Source organism: Notamacropus eugenii, chromosome 4 (genome assembly GCF_028372415.1).
Source record: "Notamacropus eugenii isolate mMacEug1 chromosome 4, mMacEug1.pri_v2, whole genome shotgun sequence".
Classification (NCBI taxonomy): Eukaryota; Metazoa; Chordata; class Mammalia; order Diprotodontia; family Macropodidae; genus Notamacropus; species Notamacropus eugenii.
In genome coordinates this window covers 264,442,904-264,462,592 of record NC_092875.1, presented here as the reverse complement: position 1 = coordinate 264,462,592, position 19,689 = coordinate 264,442,904, and the positions used below count along the sequence as shown (strand labels likewise).

The window sequence follows — 19,689 nt, the reverse complement described above, 5'->3', positions numbered from 1 at the left end:
AAATTGGGTAACTTCACAAGGAAGCCCCAGAATACTAATAATCATAGGCCACAGAATTACTCTGACTTTCTTACAGTTGAGACTCAATAATGTTTATTTAATTGATTTTGCTTTGGGTTTATGTAATGTTAATACAAAGTTAATGGCGGATTAGGGAAAGACTTAAAGATCTTCCCTACCCATTAATAGGCCCCAATACCTTCTGTTAATTTCTATTGAGGCATTGGGTTAGAGGGTCCTGCCCTCTGGTTCTGAAAAGTGTACAAATGCTCTGAGGTGAGGTTTTATTTTGGGGCTTACTCAATGGAAGTGTTTATTTGTATCAGATGAAACTCTGGGTAGCTGCTAAGGAGCTCCCCTCCCCCCAGGCTTTGAAAACCCAGATGTTGGTGCTCCTTTCTCTGGTAATGATGTGTATTGTCTATGGTCAGACAGTTGGATCTGTCTGTTGATCTGTGATGCATGTATTGCTTATGATCAGACAGTTGGAAACCTTGTCTGTTAGTCTTTATTTCTGTGTTTGCATTTTCTTCGAAGTTCAGAGCACTGACTTTTTCCCCTGAACTAAATAAATAAATATATATTCTTGATTAAAGTAGATTGTTAACCCCTCCAAAATTGATCTCCTTTTAGAAAAGCAAATCTAGGAAACTATACAGCAGGTTTCCTGTGTATGTCAGGGTCCTTGTTGTTACAGCCTACCTTTCTCATGTCTCTGAAAAGGTATGAACGGGGCATAGGTAGTCAAAAGGGCACTTACAGAGGAAGAGAAGGGAAAGAAATAAGCATTTATGTAATACCTACTGCATACCAGACACTGTGCTAAGCATTTTCTAAATATTATCTCATTTGAACCTCCCAACAGTCTTTAAAGGTAAGTGCTGTTATTATCCCATTCTACACATGAGAAAACTGAGGCAGAGGTTTTTTGTTTGTTTGTTTTTAGTAGAGTAGTTAACCCAGAAGCTATCTACTCCAAACTAAAGAAACTGGAGGCATAAAGGTTAGATAATTTACTCAAGGCTGCACAGGTATTAAATAACTGAGCTGGGATTTTAATTCAGGTTCTTTTATTCCAAATTCAGCACATTTTTCAAGACACTATACCCTCTTCCACCACTCTCCCCACTCCATAATTTACAACACAAACCATAAGCATTTTCTAAAATTTCTATGGTGAGATTCAATTAGATGGCTAGTGAGACCTTAAAAGAGAGTTTGAATATAATATCATGGATTTGCCTTTGGTCTATAGAGTTCAACAGCTTTCCCCTAACCTTAAGACTAAAGCTTGAAAGACTAAATTTGTCAATTCCATCCACTTATCTCAGTGATGACTATAGTTTTGAGAATTTTATTCAGGGAGGTTCAGAAAAGAGAGAAATTGTGTTCTCAAACTGTTTCCCTGTACCTGAAGTATGTAACCTCTTCCTCTCTGCATATTCAGTAAGTACCTACAATGTTCCAAGAGTTGTACTAAACAGTGGAAAACACCTCATATGTTTTCTGTATATGGTTATACATAATGTATGCATCTTATCTCCTGTATTGGACTATAAGTGCCTTGAGGGCAGAGACCATTCACATTTTCCTTTGTATCCTAAGGATCTAGTAGAGATCTTGGCAGAGAGTAGGTGCTTAATATTTGCTTATTGATTGATTTAAAGAAATTATCCAAAACTATCCAGCCACCAAGAGTCCCAAAAAGCTAATGTACAATCTAATGGTGATCCTAGTGTTACTTATATTTAAAAATTTGATTCTCTGAGAAACAAATCAGATCTCATTTCTCAATAACATAGGCAACCTTAGTGGTTCTCCTATTTTTCTGTAAGAATTTGGAGCAAGATTTGGGGACCAGAGGGAGGAGAGAAGCCATCATACCTGTTGCTTAGATTTGTTTACCAGATCCTCTTCAATACTTTGCAGACTTTGGGGTTTTGCAACCCTGTATTAAAAGACTTGAATGAAGTCTTTATATGTAATTCAATAATTTCAGAGTTGGGTCTTGTCCATATGCCTGAATGTTTATTTTCACATCTTGACCTAAGGTTAGCTCATTTTAATAGCAGTGACTGTGACTTGTTCTTCACAAGCTCTCCCTGATCTGTGTTATTTAATATACCTTATGAAAAAACAGCAAAATATCGGAAAACATTTGTAAGAAAACTTGAAATAATTTTGATAAAAAAAACACCCCTAAAGTCACCCAGACTCCTATGCTCTAATAAAAACCATTCTATCTGCTTGCAAATGGTATGACAAACAAGAGACCTCACAAACTGAGATAGAGTACCCCAATGAATCTATGATGCCTTGGACTTTATAGCTCAGCTGGATCATATTACAAAAAATCAAAAGATCCAGGAGCACGATGTTCCTTCCACTGAAGAAGTATAGTGGGAGGTTGCCAAGGAAATGTCCTCTTTGAATGAGGCTCTGAAAAGACTCGTACTCGGAATTGTGCTTTCATTGATGCGTCTATCACAGATACTTAAACCTAAACTGTCTCCATTAACACTGTTTCCTTTGTCACTTGTTTATTAGTATAAATTAAATGGGTCCTGGATGCCAAGAGGTAAGAAGCAACCTAGTTTTCTAAGAGAAGTTAAAGTTCATAAATTAGCCATTATGATCATAAATGAATAAGTTCTCCCATTTATAATATATAAAAATTCCCTTACAAAAATTACCATCTAAGTCTAAGATCACTTTATATCGTTTACAACAGGCATTAATCTCATATTAATTCAAGTCAACAAACATTTCTCTCATTTCTACTACCTACAAAATATAATGTTGAAGGCTGGTAACTGAAAGAGATATGAAGATAAATTCAAAGATAAGAATAAAGATAAGAGATATACAAGGAAATTTGGGTGAAATAAAATAATAGACATAGATAAAAATATTTTTTAAAAAATATAAGACATCCCTCAAAGTATTTATAATTCAAGAAGAGACATAATGATTGTACAAATAAATATAATGCAAAAGAGAATGGGAATGGGAGAATGGGTCTAAAAGAGAACAAATAAATTATTGTGGAACTCTAGCATGGTAGAGAGAGCCCAGGCTCTGGATACAGGAGACCTGGTTTCAACCCTCAACTCTGATGCTTACGATCTATAAGGTCCTGGGTAAATTGCTTCAACTCTTTAGACCTAGTTTCCCCATGTGTAAAGGGTAGGAGTTGGACTAGATCAGAAGTGTCAAACATGTGAACTGCATGCAGCTCCCCTGTGGTGAAAGCAGAATAAAATGTAACGAGGAAATATTTAACAGAATAAATAAAAATGCAATAAAACATAGATGATAATTCCATTTTAAAACAAATTCAAAATGCAGTCTGCAGGGAGCATGGTTTAATGGCCCCTGTTTCTATTTTGGTTTGGAACTATTGGCCTACATGACCTCTAAGTTCCCTTCCAAGTATAAATATACAGTGCTATAATCTTATAGTTCAGAGGTACAAGAGATCATTTCTAACAGGTTAGGACAGTCAGTGAAGTCTTCCCTGGGGAAGCAGCAGTTGAGTCAGACCTCCAAAGACGTATTTTGACATCTACCAAGGAAGGGAATTTCAGGCCTAAGGAATAATGGAAAAAAACATACAGTGCGTTAAAGGAAAGGTTCATGGTCCAGAAGCAAGAAGGAGTTGGAAGAAGATATAGTGCATCTTGCATATCTAATTCCAAATTGAAGCAAAAGAGATGTGTTGGAACAAGATTGTGGAGAACCTTCAATGCCAAGATGAGGAGTCAGGACTTTCTTTTCTGTGGGCAATGGGCAAATATTGGAGGTTACTGAGAAGTGCTATGATGTGATGTCATCAGAAAAGAGACTTGTAATGAGGAAAATTCACCAGACTTGGTGTTAGATTTGCAGTGAAGTCCTACCTTCCTCCCCTACCAGGCACTCCCTCCTTTTAAAAACTGTGTGACCAGGGGTAAGTCACAATCTGTTTGAACTTGGTTTTCTTATATGTTGATATAAGGTTGATAATAACTGCAGTATGTGCCTCACAAGAATGTGATGAAAAACAACAGTCTGTCAAAAACTGTCAAGGGATAGATGAATGTGTGTTAGAATGATGTCTACTAGGAATTTACATCTGACAACCCTACGTAGGATGGAGTAGAGGAGAGAGGGAATAGGGAGGAGAGACTTATTAGAAGACTATTGTAATGGTCCACAGAAGAAGTAATCAGTCAGAAACAGGGCAATCGAAGGGGAAATAGAAAAATGAGACTGTACAGCGTAATGGGAAGCTTGCAGTATTGAGAATCAGAGCATCAAGGTTCGAAGTCCAGGTTGACACTTTACTACCTCAGGCAAACGCTTCAGCACTCTGAGCCCCAGTCTCTTGAAATATATGGTAAGAGAGTTGGACTAGATTGCTTATAAAGTCTTTTTCAGTTCTAAATCTGTGGTCCTAGAATTCTGTGGTACCTCATTCTGGAGAATTTAATAACTGGTTGTGGAATGGTAACAGCAAAATTGTAAAGGCTTAACAACTATGAAGGACTTAACTATTCTGATCAAGACGATGATAAAAGACGGTTCCAAAGGACCCATGATGAAAAATGCTAGCCTCCTCCAGAGAGAGAAAACTGATGAATTCTAGGTGTAGATTGAAGTATACTTTTTTTCACTTTTTAAAAATTTTTTTCTTGGTTGCGTATGTGGGTTTTCTTTGCAACATGGTTAACAAGGAATTTTTTTTTCATTTTTATTATATTATTTTAAACTTAAATACACAATAAGAGAAGAAAAACATTATAAACTTAAATACAAAATAAGAAAAAAATAGCATTGCCATGAGCACAGCAGAGCATAAGAGAAGATTCAGAATATATACCAATAAATTTCCATTTCAAGAAAGCCTATGTAATAAATATTCAGAGTTTGTTCAGATTGTTCAGAGCTTGCTTCATTGTAAGTTTTCTTTTGTTCTCTGCTGTGCACTTTTTACTTTGTTCTTTTTTTATCCACTTCTTCCCCTCCTCCCCCAAAAAGGCTCCAATTATGGATATATGGGTATATATACATATATATGTACATATAAATAGACATATACATATACAAATATATGTTGTATATATACATATAAAATAAGGAAATTTTTTAAAAACTATTTTAAAGGACTGGTTGTGAAGACTGAAAGAAAGGGAGGCATACTAGATGAGAAAGAGATTTTCAGCCTGGGGAAGTGAAAGAAAGGAAGACATAGAGAAAGCAGAGAAAATCAAGATCAGAGTTAGAGTCTTAGGGAATGTAAATTTAGGGGCTTGAGGAGAAAAAGAAAGAAGAAATGGAAAGTGGTCAGGGATATTGAGGAGCAGATTCCTGTTCATAGTTGGCAAATTGAATTAGATAGCCTTCAATGGGGAACCATGAACATAAAACAATAATAGCATTTTAAATTAGTACCTTAAGGTTTGCAAAGTTCTTTATAAATGTTGTCTCATTTTATCCTTACAACCACCCTGGGGGGTAGGTGCTATTATCGCCCCATCATGAAAGCCAAGGAAGATAAGGGTATCTGGAAGGAGTGAGCTGCCAATTGTGCAGTTGCCAAAGAGAAGTCAAGGAGGATAAAGACTGGGAAGAAAGGGTTAGATTAGGCCATTAGCAGGTCACTGGTTTAGTTGGGAAGAGCAAGTTCACTGGAGCAGTGTGGTTAGAAATTGGACTGCATTGGGTGAAGTGAAATAGTTTGGGGGAAAGCAGAAGCGGCAAATACACATTAATTTTCAAGGACTTTGTCATTGCAAGTTAGGAGAAGGATTGGACAGTAGCAGGAGGACAACACATCAAGTTTAAATAATTAGGGATCATATAACATGACATTTTAAAGATGGGATTAGAAAATGTCGTTCCACTTTTTTATCCAGAAGGAAAAAACATCAGCAAGCATTTATTAAGTGTCTACCATATGTCAGGCACTATATTGGATGCTGTAGAAACAAGGACAAAAAATATAATAGTTCCTGCTCTCAAAGGGCTTGCATTCCATCAAGGAAGGCAATCATATATTTGTTATGGTATTTATGTATGTGCATGTATGCAAAATACATGCAAAATCAATCTGAAGTTATCTGAGATGGAGGCACTAGCAGCTGGGGGATCTGACATAGAAGGTGATATTTAAGTTAAACTCCGAAGGAAACTCGGGAGGGAGACGTGAGGAGCAAATGCATCGTAGGCAGAGGACAACCTGTGAAAAGGCACAAAGGAAGGAGTTCAATATAAATAGCATTAAGTCAGTTTGGTGCCACATTAAGTAAACTATATAATTAAAGGAAGAAAGGAAGTCTGACAAGTACGGTAGACAGGATTACATTTGTAAGTCTGCCTTCACGGGCGTGTCTGAATCTCACCTTCAAAATGCGTGGCTTAGCAAAGCAATTGTAGACAAAGTCTAGCAGAAGCATGGGAAAAACACCGCAACAGAGAGATTTAGGAATGGAGTTAGTTTAAGGAGTTAGAATTAAGTTTTATATCTTTTTTTCAAACTTTTTTAGCTTGCAGGGCAATGTCCGCACTATGCCCGCTTGCACTCTGGCTATCATCTCCAGTCTCCACTGAAACCTTGAACTCCATCCCTCAGACAACGAACACCCTTAAGTAAATCTTTTATTTTTGCCCAGAACCAGGCCTTCATGCCACTTTTGACCATCACCACACAATGTCTTCCCCTTTTTCTAGCACCCTTTAATCTGCTGTCTTCTCCATTATCATGTAAGCTCCTTGAGGGCAGGGACTTTCTTGTCTGGATTTGTATATCTAAAGTTTATGACAGTGTTTGTCATGTAGTGAGCTCTCAACAAATATGGTCTCTCCTCCATCTATCTATCTATCCATTTTATTTGAAAAAGTAGTAAAAACAAAAAGAGAAGAGGGAACTTTTTAAAGAGTTCAAATCACATGAGATCTCAAATGGGTTGTGTCTTGTCCTCTATTTCCATTGCGTTTTCAAGGTGAGGATAAAGAAGGAAATTAGAAACATTCATTCATTCACTAAGTAATTGTTAAGACCTTATGGTGTTCAAACCACTCTACTAGGCACTAAAGAGGTACAAATTTTAGAAAAGTTCTAATGTCTTCCTTAAAGGAGGATATGGAGAGTATGCACACAGTACAGTACAGCTAGTATTAGAAAGTTACAAAATGAAGATAGGTAAGGGATTAGGAGAAAGGTTCTTTACAAATGGGGTTATGAGAGAAAGCTTCCTGGGGAAAAAAAGATGCCATTTAAAGCATCGGACTTTAAAGGATGAGCAGGAATTCAACAAGCATGGAGGAGTACAGAAGACTTAGCAAACATATGGAACGGTGTGATCAAAGGCACGGATGTGTGAGAGAGCAAAGGGCGTGCTGGATTCAGGTATGTGAGTAATGTAGCTTGACTAGAGCACCAGAGTGCATGGAGAGCTACAATAAGCCTGTAAAATAGGGGGATACTAGCTTATATCTGGGTCTTCAAGATAGCATGGCTTAGTGGATAGCACACTAAACTTGGAATTACACAGACCTGGGTGGAAATCTCAAATCGCTTACTAGCTATGTGACCCTGGGCCAATCCCTTAACCCCTTTCAGCTTGTTTCTTCATATGTAAAATGAGGGTGTTGGACTCAATAGCCCTTCTGGTTCTAAATCTATCATCCCACAATCCTCTGAATGCCATAGAGGGGAATTTGAACTTTACTCGCTGGACCATTGGGAGCCACAAAATAATTCTGAACACATCTGTGCACAAGAAAAGCTATCTTGGCAGTGGTGTGTTGAATGAATTAGAGGGAAGAGTCTGCTGGTTGACAAGGCAGCAAGGTAGATCCCATATGTGTTTGGTTTGGGTTTTTCGTTTTGTGAAACATGAATACTCAGTTTTTCGAGATAGTCTTACCCGTGGCAGGAGCTGAATTACTATTCACAGTGTTTTTGACTTACATGCATAGTAGAAGTACCCAAGAACTATTCAACCTCTGGGGAGATTTAGATAGAAATTTAATATAACTAAGAATGGAAATTTTTTTTATCTTCTATCCATGGCTCTTCCTATGATATTACCTAGCCATGTAAAAATGTGGGTATAGGAGGGCAACTACAAATCTCCTCTGGGAAATGCTGCAATAGTAGATAAAGTCCAAGAAAATTTAACAATGCCTTGAATACCATAACACTAAGGAATTTTAAGAGGTTCAAGACTATTTGAGATGTTTATAGACTAGCAGTGTTAGAAGGGACCTTAGAAAACAGCTACACCAATTCATTCATTATACATTATAGGACACCAAATCCACAGAGGCAAAGCAATTTGCCTATGGACACACAGCTAGTGAGTGACATTACTGGGCTTCCAGCCTAGGGCTTCTCACTTTAGACCCAGTGCTCTTTCCACTGAAAATCCATCATGATAATGTGGCAGAGGGTTTCATATTTCATTTCTGCAGAATCCTTGAGATAAAAAGATTAAGTGGCTTGCCTGAGATCACAAAATTCCAGAGTAGCAGCATTGCCAACCCTTGATAATACTGCAGAGATGGTAGAGTGGATCTTCGGGGTCTTCTCATCTATACTTTCAGCAATCTGTTTTCCTTCTGTGTTGCCCTGTGAGGCACACCAGCTTTTCAGATTCTTGCCAGAATGATCTAATATTCATTCACATCAAAAAATAAATAATTAATAAAGAGGGAGCAGTTAGGTGGTGCAGTGGATAGAGCACTGGGCTTGGAATCAGGAAGACTCATCTTCATGAGTTCGAATCCAGCATCAAACACTTACTGGCTGTGTGACCTCAGGCAAGTCACTTAACCCTATTTATCTCAGTTTCCTCATGTATAAAATGAACTGAAAAAGGAAATAGCAAACCACTCCAGTATCTTTCCAAGAAAGCCCAAAAATGGATCATGAAGAGTCAAACACAACTGAAATGACTAAACAACAATGCTCTCCTCCTATGGGGCAACTAGGTGGTGTAGTAGGTAGAATGCAAGGCCTGGAGTCAGAAAGATTCATCTCCCTGAGTTCAGATCTGGCCTCAGACACTTACTAGTTGTGTGAGCCTGGGCAAGTCACTTAACCTCTATCTGCCTCAGTTTCCTCATCCGTAAAATGAGCCAGAGGAGGAAATAGCAAGCCACTCCATTATCTTTGCCAAGAAAACCTCAGTTGGAGTCACAAAGAGTCAGACATGACTGAAAAAAATGACTGAACAAATTAATAAAGATCACTAGATCATAGATTTGAAACCAACAGGGGCCTTAAAGTCCATCTAGTCCAACCCCATTTTATAGATGAGGAAACAGAAGGCGAGAAATGTGAAAGCATTTGCCAGAGGTGACACAGAAAGCAAGTAGTACAGAAGGATTCAAACAGAGACCCACTCTTGTCCCAATCCAACGCTCTGTCCATGGCTATGCCTGCATAGTAATAGAAAATACTCCCTTAAAACAAAGGAGTCTAATTATGGGATGGCAGGCATTGATGGCCAGCCCAGGCAGGGAGGGCTTTGGAGGGGTATTGGCAGCTCTTGTACTATGTCACAGAATCAGGCCGTTATATCACTAGAAAAGGTTCCCAGGTTTTTAGACATTCAGCTTGATGCTTCAGTCATTTAGGATAGGAAACTGCATTCAGTATTCACTCTGCTTCATATGGTACAAAGCAGAAAACTAAGCTACCCTTAAAATAATAGTCATAGTTAATGTTTGTCTAGAACTTAATGAGTCACTAGCCACATAGTATCATGTTTAGTCTTCACAGCAGCCCTGTGAGGTAGATTGTGGACTGGATGTTTCTCCCCATTTTAAAGATAAGGACAAAGAAGCCCAAAAAGCTAAATTCTTTTCCCAAAATCAAACTTCTGGTAAGCACCGTAGCCAAAATTTGAACCCTGGAATTCCTGACTCCTAGTCCATCATTTTTTTCCCCTATACACCATGCTTTAGGATTCATATCACACTACATCTCTTGAAAAAGAGGAGAAAACTAAGAGATAAGGGAGAAATGCCCAGTGAAATGCTAGAAGGGAGCAAGCCAGCCCCACTCAGACATTTTTCACTTATAGAAATGGATAGGTAAATTATTACAATATTTAATGTATAAAGAGAATTCATCAAAGATCCACTAAGTTTGCTTTTTTTTTAAAGAAACACATATGGAATTACTCTAGCATTTTAATTCTTAATCATTCTTCCTATTTGCCTCGCAAGGCAAGAGAATGAGATGCATTTCAGAAAAACTAATTGGCTATTTCCTGAATTTGAAATTCCATCTTCACTCTGCATGCTTTCACATAGACTGCTCACCATGCCTGGAAAATATTTACCCTTGCCTTTCAAATATCTTGCCTTCCTTTAAGGTAGATGTCAGGTGCCATTTCCAATGGGAAGCCTAATCATCATCAATCACCACTTATCAGCATCATCATTGACATTTACATAGCATTTTATAGTTTACAAAGGATAATATAGACATTATCTAATTTGATTTACCCAGTCATTAATGCTTTTTTCCTTCACCAATTACCTTGCATTACTTATCCATAAAAGGGCAGTTAGTTGGCACAATAGATAGAGTGCCTGGCCTGAAGTCAGGAAGACTCAGCTACTCAAGTTCAAATCTGACCTCAGATACTTACTAGCTGTGTGACTCTAGGCAAGTCACTTAACACTACGTGCCTTAGTTTCCTCATCTATAAAATGAACTGGAGAAGGAAATGGCAAACTATTACAGTATCTTTGCCAAGAAAACCTCAAAACAAAGAATTGGACATTATATTATATCCTTCAGTAAGATGTAAGCTTCTCAAGGGCAGGTAATATTTCAGTTTTGTCTCTAACTTCCTAATCCCTAGCATTGTGCCTTTGGACATAGTAGACACTTCATAAATGCTTGCTGTTGATATTCCCTGACATTCTCACATCTACTAGTCAAATTACTAATAGAACAAATGCGTCATTCCTGAAAGCTGTCATAATTAGGGCGCAGTAACCTAGGCTTTGTCCTAGATTTAGAAGATAGAAAAGAAAGAACTGAACTTAGCATATAGTTTGCAAGAATTGAGGGAGGGGAGAAATGGGGTGGGGGGGTTGATAAAATGAGGAGAGATTAGACCTGTGATTTCATTGGTATGTAGAACCCCCAACCAGGAAACTCCCTCTATCAATGAAGATTAGCAAGTGCTTTGCAATTTTAGTCTTAGAGTTTTACCTGGGACACTGAAAGACTAAGTAATTTGTATGGGACACATAGCAATATACATCAGAGACAGGATTATTGAACTCAGATCTTCTTATTTGGAGACTAGCTCTCTGTCTGATATGTAGTGACACTTCTTTTAGCAAGAATACAAGGAAAGGAGAGATGAAGAGAGCAGGAGAGGGGAAAGGAGGAGAGAGAAGGGGAAAAGAAAAGAAAGTAAAAAGAAAAGAGAAAAGGGAAGGGAAAAGAAATAGGAAAAGAAAAATTACCCCACAGCATGCTTCCTTAATTTCTGTGGCTACACCTCAAATAACTCTTCCATGGTCACCTTCCTCTTGCTTCCCCAACTGCCATTGCTTCTTGTAACAATTTTGAAGTGTTACAAGATCTCTATCTTCTACATGGAACAATATCCTGGGGTTCCCTGCTATTCCTACCCTCTCTCTCCCCTGATAGGCTGTGATACTCTGAGTAACAAACTTACTACCTATAATTCTGTCTAAAAGGCCAGAAAATACAGACTGCTAAAGGATATAAAGCAGAGTGAATCCAGACATATGGGCCCTATATTGAATAGCATTCAACACTAACCCTAGACTTCAAATATAATCAAAAGAAACACTCCAACTTACAGAACTTGAAGAGAGGAGTAAGTTATGGATCAGTGGAATAGGTTAGGTACACAAGTCACTGTACTCAAAGACTATAATAATCTACTGCTTGATAAACCCAGACTCCAGCTTCTGGGATAAGAACTCACTATTTGACAAAACCTACTGGGAAAACTGGAAAATAGTATGGCAGAAACTAGGCATAGACCAACATCTTGCACCATATACCAAAATAAAGTCAAATGGGTACAAGTTTTAGATATAAAGAATGATACTGTAAGCAAATTGGGAGAACAAGGAATAGTTTACCTGTCAGATTTATGGAGAATAGAAGAATTTATGACAACAAGAGATAGAGAACATTATCAAATGCAAAATGGATAATTTTGATTACATTAAATTGAAAAGTTTTTGCATGACCTGGCTGAGAGGGGAGTATGGTCTGGCTCCAGCCCCAGCCCTAGCCCTAGAGCAGTGGCAGCCACTGCTGAAGTGAAGGCTGCTTTTGGAGCCTTATACATAACAAAGAGTTCAAAAGTCAAGTAATTGTCTGGGAAAATAAGAAAACAGGGGAAAAAGAAACAGACTATAGATTCTGACTTTTTCAGTGAAGAGGTATTTTCTTACCTCATTGGTGACCAGGAAGATCAAAACATACAACCAGAAGAAGACAATAAAGCCAAAGTTCCTGCATACAAAGCCTCCAAGAAAAAATATGATTTGGTCTCAGGCCATGGAAGAGCTCAAGAAGAATTTTGAAAATCTAGTAAGAGAAGCAGAGGAAAAATTGGGAAGAGAAATGAGAGTGATGCAAGAAAATCATGAGAAACGAGTCTACAGCTTGCTACAGGAAACTCCCCCCAAAAAATGCTGAATAGAATACCAGCTTTCAAATTAGACTAATCCAAATGGTAAAAGAGATCCAAAAAGCCAAAGAGAAGAAGAATGCCTTAAAAAACAGAATGGGCCAAATGGAAAGAGAGGTCCAAAAACTCACTAAAGAAAATAATTCCTTAAAAATTAGAATGCAGTAGATGGAAGCTAATGACTTTATGAGACATCAAAAAATTATAAAACAAAACCAAAAAGATGAAAAAAGAGGAGATAATGTGAAAGATCTTATTGGAAAAACAACTGACCTGGGAAATAAATCCAGGAGAGATAATTTAAAAATTATTGGTCTACCTGAAAATCATAATAAAGAAAAAGAGCCTAGATAACATCTTTCAAGAAATTATCAAGGAAAACTTCCCTGATATTCTAGAACCAGCGGGTAAAGCAGAAATGGAAAGAACCCACCAATCACCTCCTGAAAGAGATTCCAAAAGGAAAACTCCTAAGAATATTGTAGCCAAATTCCAGAGTTCCCAGGTCAAAGAGAAAATATTACAAACAGTCAGAAAGAAAACTTGCAAGTATTGTAAAAACACAATCAGGATAACACAAAATTTAGCAGCTTCTACACTGAAGGATCAGAAGGCTTGGAATATAATATTCCAGAGGTCAAAGGAGTTAGGACTAAAACCAAGAATCACCTATTCAGAAAATCTGAGTATAATACTTCAGGGGAAAAAATGGATATCCAATGAAACAGAGGACTTTCAAGCTTTCTTGATGAAAAAACCAGAACTGAACAGAAAATTTGACTTTCAAATACAAGAACCAAGAAAAGCATGAAAAGGTAAACAGGAAAAAGAACCATAAAGGACTTATTAAAGTTGAACTGTTGAACATTCCTACATGGAAAGATATTTGTAACTCATGAGACCTTTCTCAGTATTAGGATAGTTGAGGGGAATATATGTTTATGTGTGTGTGTGTATGTCTATGTGTGTGTGTGTGTGTGTATACACATACACACATATATATATACATATATGTGTGTATGTATATGTATGGAGAAAGACAGAGAGAGGGTGGGGCATAGGGTGAGCTAAATATGAAGGGATGATATCTAAACAAGAAAATTAAGTGTTGAGAGGAATGTACTAGAAGAAAGAGAAAGGAAGAGGTAGAATATAATAAATCATCTCACATAAAAGAGACAAGAAAGAGCATTTACAAAGGAGGGGAAGAAGAGGAAGGTGAGAGGGAATGAGAGAGCCTTCCTTGCATTGGATTTGGCTTCAGGAGGGAAGAAGACACACATTCAATTGGGTATGGAAGCTTATCTTACCCTACAGAAAAGCAGGGAAGAAGGGGATAAGAGAGGGGAGATAATAGAAGAGAAGACAGATTGGGGGAAGGGGTGATCATAAGCCAATACTTTGATAGAGGAACAAGTCAAAGGAGAGAATAGAATATATGGAGGGCAAGACAGGATAGCGTGAAATATAGTTAGTCTTTCACATGACTATTATGGCAATATTTTGCATGACTACACATGTATAACCTACATAGAATTGCTTGCCTTCTCAATGAGGGTGGATAGGGAGGTGAGAAAGGAGAGAATATGGAACTCAAAGCTTTAAAAATGAATGTTAAAAATTGCTTTTACAAGCAACTAGGAAATAAGATATATAGGCAATGGGGTATAGAAATCTATCTTACCTTACAGGAAAATAGAAGAGAAGGGGATGGGGGAGTGATAGAAGGGAGGGCAGATTGGATGAAAGGATAATCAGAATACATACTGTCCTGGGTGGGGGTAGGGGGAAGATGAGAGGAAAATTTGAAATTCAAAATTTTGTGAAAGTGAATGTTGAAAATTGAAAATAAATAAAAATTTTTTAAAAAATTTTGCACAAAGACAATGAAACCAGGATTAGGAGCAAAACAGAAATCTGGGAAACAGTTTTTATATGGAGTGTCTCTGATAAAGGATTCATTTCTAAAATACAGAGAGAATTGAGTTGATTTATAAGGCTACAAGTCATTCCCCAATTGATAAATGCTCAGAGGATATTAACAGGCAGTTTTCAGATGAAGAAATTAAAGCTATCTATAGTCATATGAAAAAATGCTCTAAATCACTATTGATTAGAGAAATGCAAGTCAAAACAATTCTGAGGTACTATACCTATCAGATTGGTTAGTGACAAAACAAGAAAATGAAAATTCTGGAAATGTGGGAAAGTTGGAACACTAATTCATTGTTGATGGAGCTGTGAACTGATCCAACCATCCTGGAGAGCAATTTGGAACTCTTCCCAAAGGGCTATAAAAATGTCCATACCCTTTGTCCCAGCAATATTGCTTTTAGTACTGTATCCCAAAGAGATCATAAAAATGGGAAAATGACCTACATGTATAAAAATATTTATAGCAGCTATTTTTGTGGCGGCCAAGAACTAGAAATCGAGGGTATGCCCATCAACTGGGAAATGGCTGAATAAATTGTGGTATATGAATGTAATGGAATACTATTGTGCTATAAGAAATGATGAACAGGTAAAGTTCAGAAAATCCTGGAAAGACTTATATGAATTGATGCTGAGTGAAGTGAGTAGAACCAGGAGAACATTGTTTACAGAAACAGCCGCACTGTGTGATGACTGATTTTGATAGATGTAGCTCTTCTCAGCAATGCAACAACCTAAAACAATTCCAAAAGACTCATAATGGAAAATGCCATCCACATCCAGAGAAAGAATTATGGGGTTGGAATGCAGAGCAAAGCAGACTATTTTCTTTTTTGCTTTATTTTGTTTTTTTTTCTTTCTCATGGTTTCTCCACGTTATTGTAATTTTACATGCAACATGACTAATGTGAAAATATGTTTAATAGGAATGTATTGTAGAGCCCATATCAGATTACATGCTATCCTGGGGTGGGGGAAAGAGAGAGATGGAGAAAATTTGGAATTCAAAATCTTATGGAAGTGAATGTTGAAAAGTAAAAATAAGTAAATAAATTTTTTAAAAAGTAAGGAGTAAGTTATAACATGATCAAGCAAAAATTTCATAATATTTTAGAGCTTAAAGTTAATACTGAAACATGGAATTCAAATACATATAAACACAAAAAAGGCTATGGATGGTTAGAACATGATCCAAACAAGGCCAGTGTTTTGGCTTAATATCACCCTATAAATAATCTTTATGTGATCTTATCCCCTTACCTTATATCAATGCCTTAAACTACCAGGTTTACAGTTATCTTACAGATGTTAGATACTGGTCACTAGTTAGACCAAGGGAGAAAGGAGTTTAGCTTAAAGGTGGCAAACAAACACTACAGTTGCATGCAGCTCTTCAAAATACAGTGTGCAAAAGGACCAAGTCACTATTTTGGATTCTATGAAGGTTTCAATAAAAAGTAAGTATGTCCTTTGAAACACTTAAAATTGCTCTGTGTATACCTGGAACTGCAGGATTTGGCACTTAATTCTCTAATTTATTGATTGATTCATTCATTTAAGAACTTTTGGCTATTGTCTCTAATATTTACTCCTTCATATTTGTTGTGATTGTTGACAACATGGACATCTATCCTTGTGATGCATAAAAATAATCAATTAGCAAGTCCCCCAATTGGAGTATCAATGAATGAGATAGGGAATACATCCTATAAAGAACAGGTAAAGATATGATGAAAATAAGTCACCATCATCCTAATGGTGTGAGTGGGGGGTTCATGTGAAACTGTTTTTTAAAGAACAGGACAAAATAATATCTCAAAGTGAAAGAGGCAATTGCTTAATTTCTACCGAAAAAAAATGATTTCCAACAGAATCATCTGAGTTTTTAAATACTGGATCACAGAACCAAAAGTCCATACAGATGTGCATCACACGAAAGTTTTTTAATTTCAGTTAGTATCTAGTCCAAGCTTCCTAGCATGACAGCTCATAACATTGGACAAATGGTTAGTTGCTAACAGGTGGAGAGGAAAGAATGCTGGATTTGAAAGTCAGACAATCTGAGTTTGAATCTAGGGTCTTTGTGTGACTTGGACAAGTTGCTGAGTTTCTCTGCACCTCAATTTCCTTCTTTTTTATTAGAAGGAAGTTAGGTTGGATCATGGAACCACAGGTTGAGAGATGGATGGGACCTTGGGGGCCACTGAATCCAACCCCTTCATTTTACAGGTAAGTAATACTGAGGCACAGAAGATTTAAGTTTCTTAAGATCATATAACCTGAAAGTATTTGAGGCAGGATTTAAATCTGGGTCTTCCTGCCCCCAAATACATTTCCTCATCCACTATCCTCATGCCTCAGTGACTGAATGAATTCTAAAGTCCCTTCCAACTACAGATCTATAGTTCTAGAATCCTATGTGTAATAGCTAATTAGAGTCTTAACTATCCCAAGTAGGCTGCCCTGTGTGTTCAGAGGGGCTACATTTGGCCTCCAGGTCATGTGTTGAATCCCTGGACTCTAGACCATTCTTTGAAAAATGTATTTCAATCTGTATTTCTCACACTAGTATAGACATAAGGATATATATTGGGTTAATTCAATTGGGATTCCTAGGATGGTCTGCACCGGAAAGGCAAAGATTAAATTCCCTGATCTGTTATCTAGATCAACAGTACTTAGGACCCACCAGAGCCATTTCCTGGTCCTCATACTGCGCCAAAAGCAGGGGGTAAAGATAGGTGAAAACAAAAATCGAACCTGAGAGGTTTTATCCCCTTTGCAGAACCAACAGACTGGTGAGCACTCCCATGCATGACGCATTAATGAAATACCATGGTTTGAACCTTGACCTATAATCATTCCCAACACAGCTTTCAGTTTGAGAAGGCATTCTCAAATATATCAATTCTTCCCTTTCAGGAGCATTGCAAAACTGAGGCGGGGGGGGGGGGGGGGCGGAGTGGATTTTGGTTCCCAGATTCTAGGAACTCAGAGCATTTTATACTTTCCAAATTTCTCTTCCTCACTTGGGACACTTTAACTGAAATTCTCTCCTTTTTTCCATTTAACTAATGCTTTCCTCGCTTCTCTGGGAATCATGTTTTTCATAGACTGTGCCAAACCTGGCAGCAAGAGCTGCAGGCAGCAAACCCTACTTAGTCCTGCAAAAACACACAAGGAAAAGGATACTGACCATTGAAATGGCATTTATTTTTGTAATATTGCTTCCTTACTCCCCTAGATAATGTTTAAATTACTTCTTATTAAATCTTGAGGGGGGGACCTCAAATCTAATTTGGTTTCCACTATTTGGACTATTTATTTGTCTTTCATTCATTACTTAACTTGGGAAATGAAATAAAGACTTGGCAGTTTCATTCGGGGTTGAAGAGTTTTCATCTTCTACTCCCCACATACTGGGCTCCGTGCTGTAGCCTTTCATTCTTGAATACTTTGAAAATTGAAATGTAAAGGAAAGAGAAGACTTATGTTTCCTTCCAAATACTCATGGGTTTGAAAATGTACAGAAAAAATGCCCAAGTAAAACACGCAAGAGATGGTTTCATGCACATGACTTAAGAGTTTGATATTATTATGTTCCAATCTTTTCTGAGACTTACCAAGGCCAATATGACTCATAGGCAACATGGTATATAGTTGAGGGAACAAGAATCAAGAAAACTGTTCTATGAGACTTGGGGAAAGCCATTTCATCTCTCAGAGTCTCAGTTTCCTCATCTGTAACATGAGGATTATACTACTTTCACTACTCGTTTCACAAAATTGTTGATAAGACAATGTATGCTATCATATGCTATATAATGCAAACTAACATTATTATGGAGGGGGTTGTCATTAGTGGCAAAGAGAGCTTGCTTTGGAGCTAGAAGACCTGGGTTTGATTATACATACTGACTGAGTGAGCCCAGGTAAGTAATTTAACCTCTCATTGATCTAGGAAACTCTCCTAGACTGAACAGGAGCTTCTCTTACATAAGAGAGAGTAAGATTTGTGTGGGCTTAGGGAATTCCAAGGAAAAATGGGAAACTCCTTCACAGAAGTTTTCGTTTTTATAACCAGATACAGGCTATGTGAAGATTCTGGAAAGTACAAGGTACTGAAAAGGCTAGCAAGCTCCATGGCACAATGTATGGGACATTCCCTTAATGGAGAGTAAATGGATCTGTAAGCCTTGCAATTCTATATAAATACATGAATATCTGAAGTGGCTATAATTTTATCAATTTTGTCAGCCTCCTCTATCAATACAGATAGAAACATCTGTGTCTTAGTGGGAGATTCTAAGGGAACTACCTGAGGCATATCAGGGCAATATGGCATCAGTTAGGTCATCAATGAAATAGCGGATCATGACTACTAGCTTGGGTAGGGAGGAAGTCAAAATAAACTGGAAGTAAAATAAAGGCAAATTAATATCAGTCTCAATGAAATTAAATGACAAAAGTTTTGGACAGAGAAGGAAATTTCAGAATTCAAGATCTTAGAGGGAGCACAATTCTAAATGATGGCAAGGCTCAAGGTGGGGACTTTCTTGTGGGTGGCAGAAGTGGAGTGGAAGTGAAAGTCATTTGAGTTGGAGAAGGTAAGACACAGTGAAGGCTGGATACTGCAAAGATCACTAATATTGATGCTAGAGTCACTGAAGATGACGACAGGAGTATGAAAGGATTGTGAGCCAAGTGATGAAGCAATTAAGCCTTTGTTCAAAATATCTGCTCCCCCCAAACTGGATTCACTGCCTCTCCTGCCCAGTCTGAGATTGTCCTTCCTTCCTCTTTCAAGGCTCAGCTCAAGAGCTACCTTACCTCCCCAAGTGAAAGTGATCTTACCTTCCTCCTTTCTTATAACATCTTCCTCTAACCTTGACTACTGCTTTATATTTGTATCTCATAACTGTGCAGCACAGTGATGTGTGTACGTGTCATTGTTTCCATTAAATAGTAAGCTACTGAAGAATCCTGCCACTGTTGAATCTTTCTTTCTGCAACCAGTATCCAGCACAATGTATCATACACAGTAGGTGTTTCATATTCAATTCATATG

General features: G+C 37.6%; 1 long non-coding RNA gene across 1 annotated transcript in view; it reads left to right on the top strand.

Annotated features, from left to right (window-relative positions):
• Positions 1–3,483: 3,483 nt before the first annotated feature.
• LOC140501213 (uncharacterized) overlaps positions 3,484–19,689 on the top strand; it is a 33,458-nt gene continuing 17,252 nt past the window's right edge. The window contains exons 1-2 of the long non-coding RNA XR_011966096.1: positions 3,484–3,949; positions 16,764–16,850. This is a non-coding gene — a long non-coding RNA (uncharacterized lncRNA). The remainder of the gene's footprint in view (positions 3,950–16,763; positions 16,851–19,689) is intronic.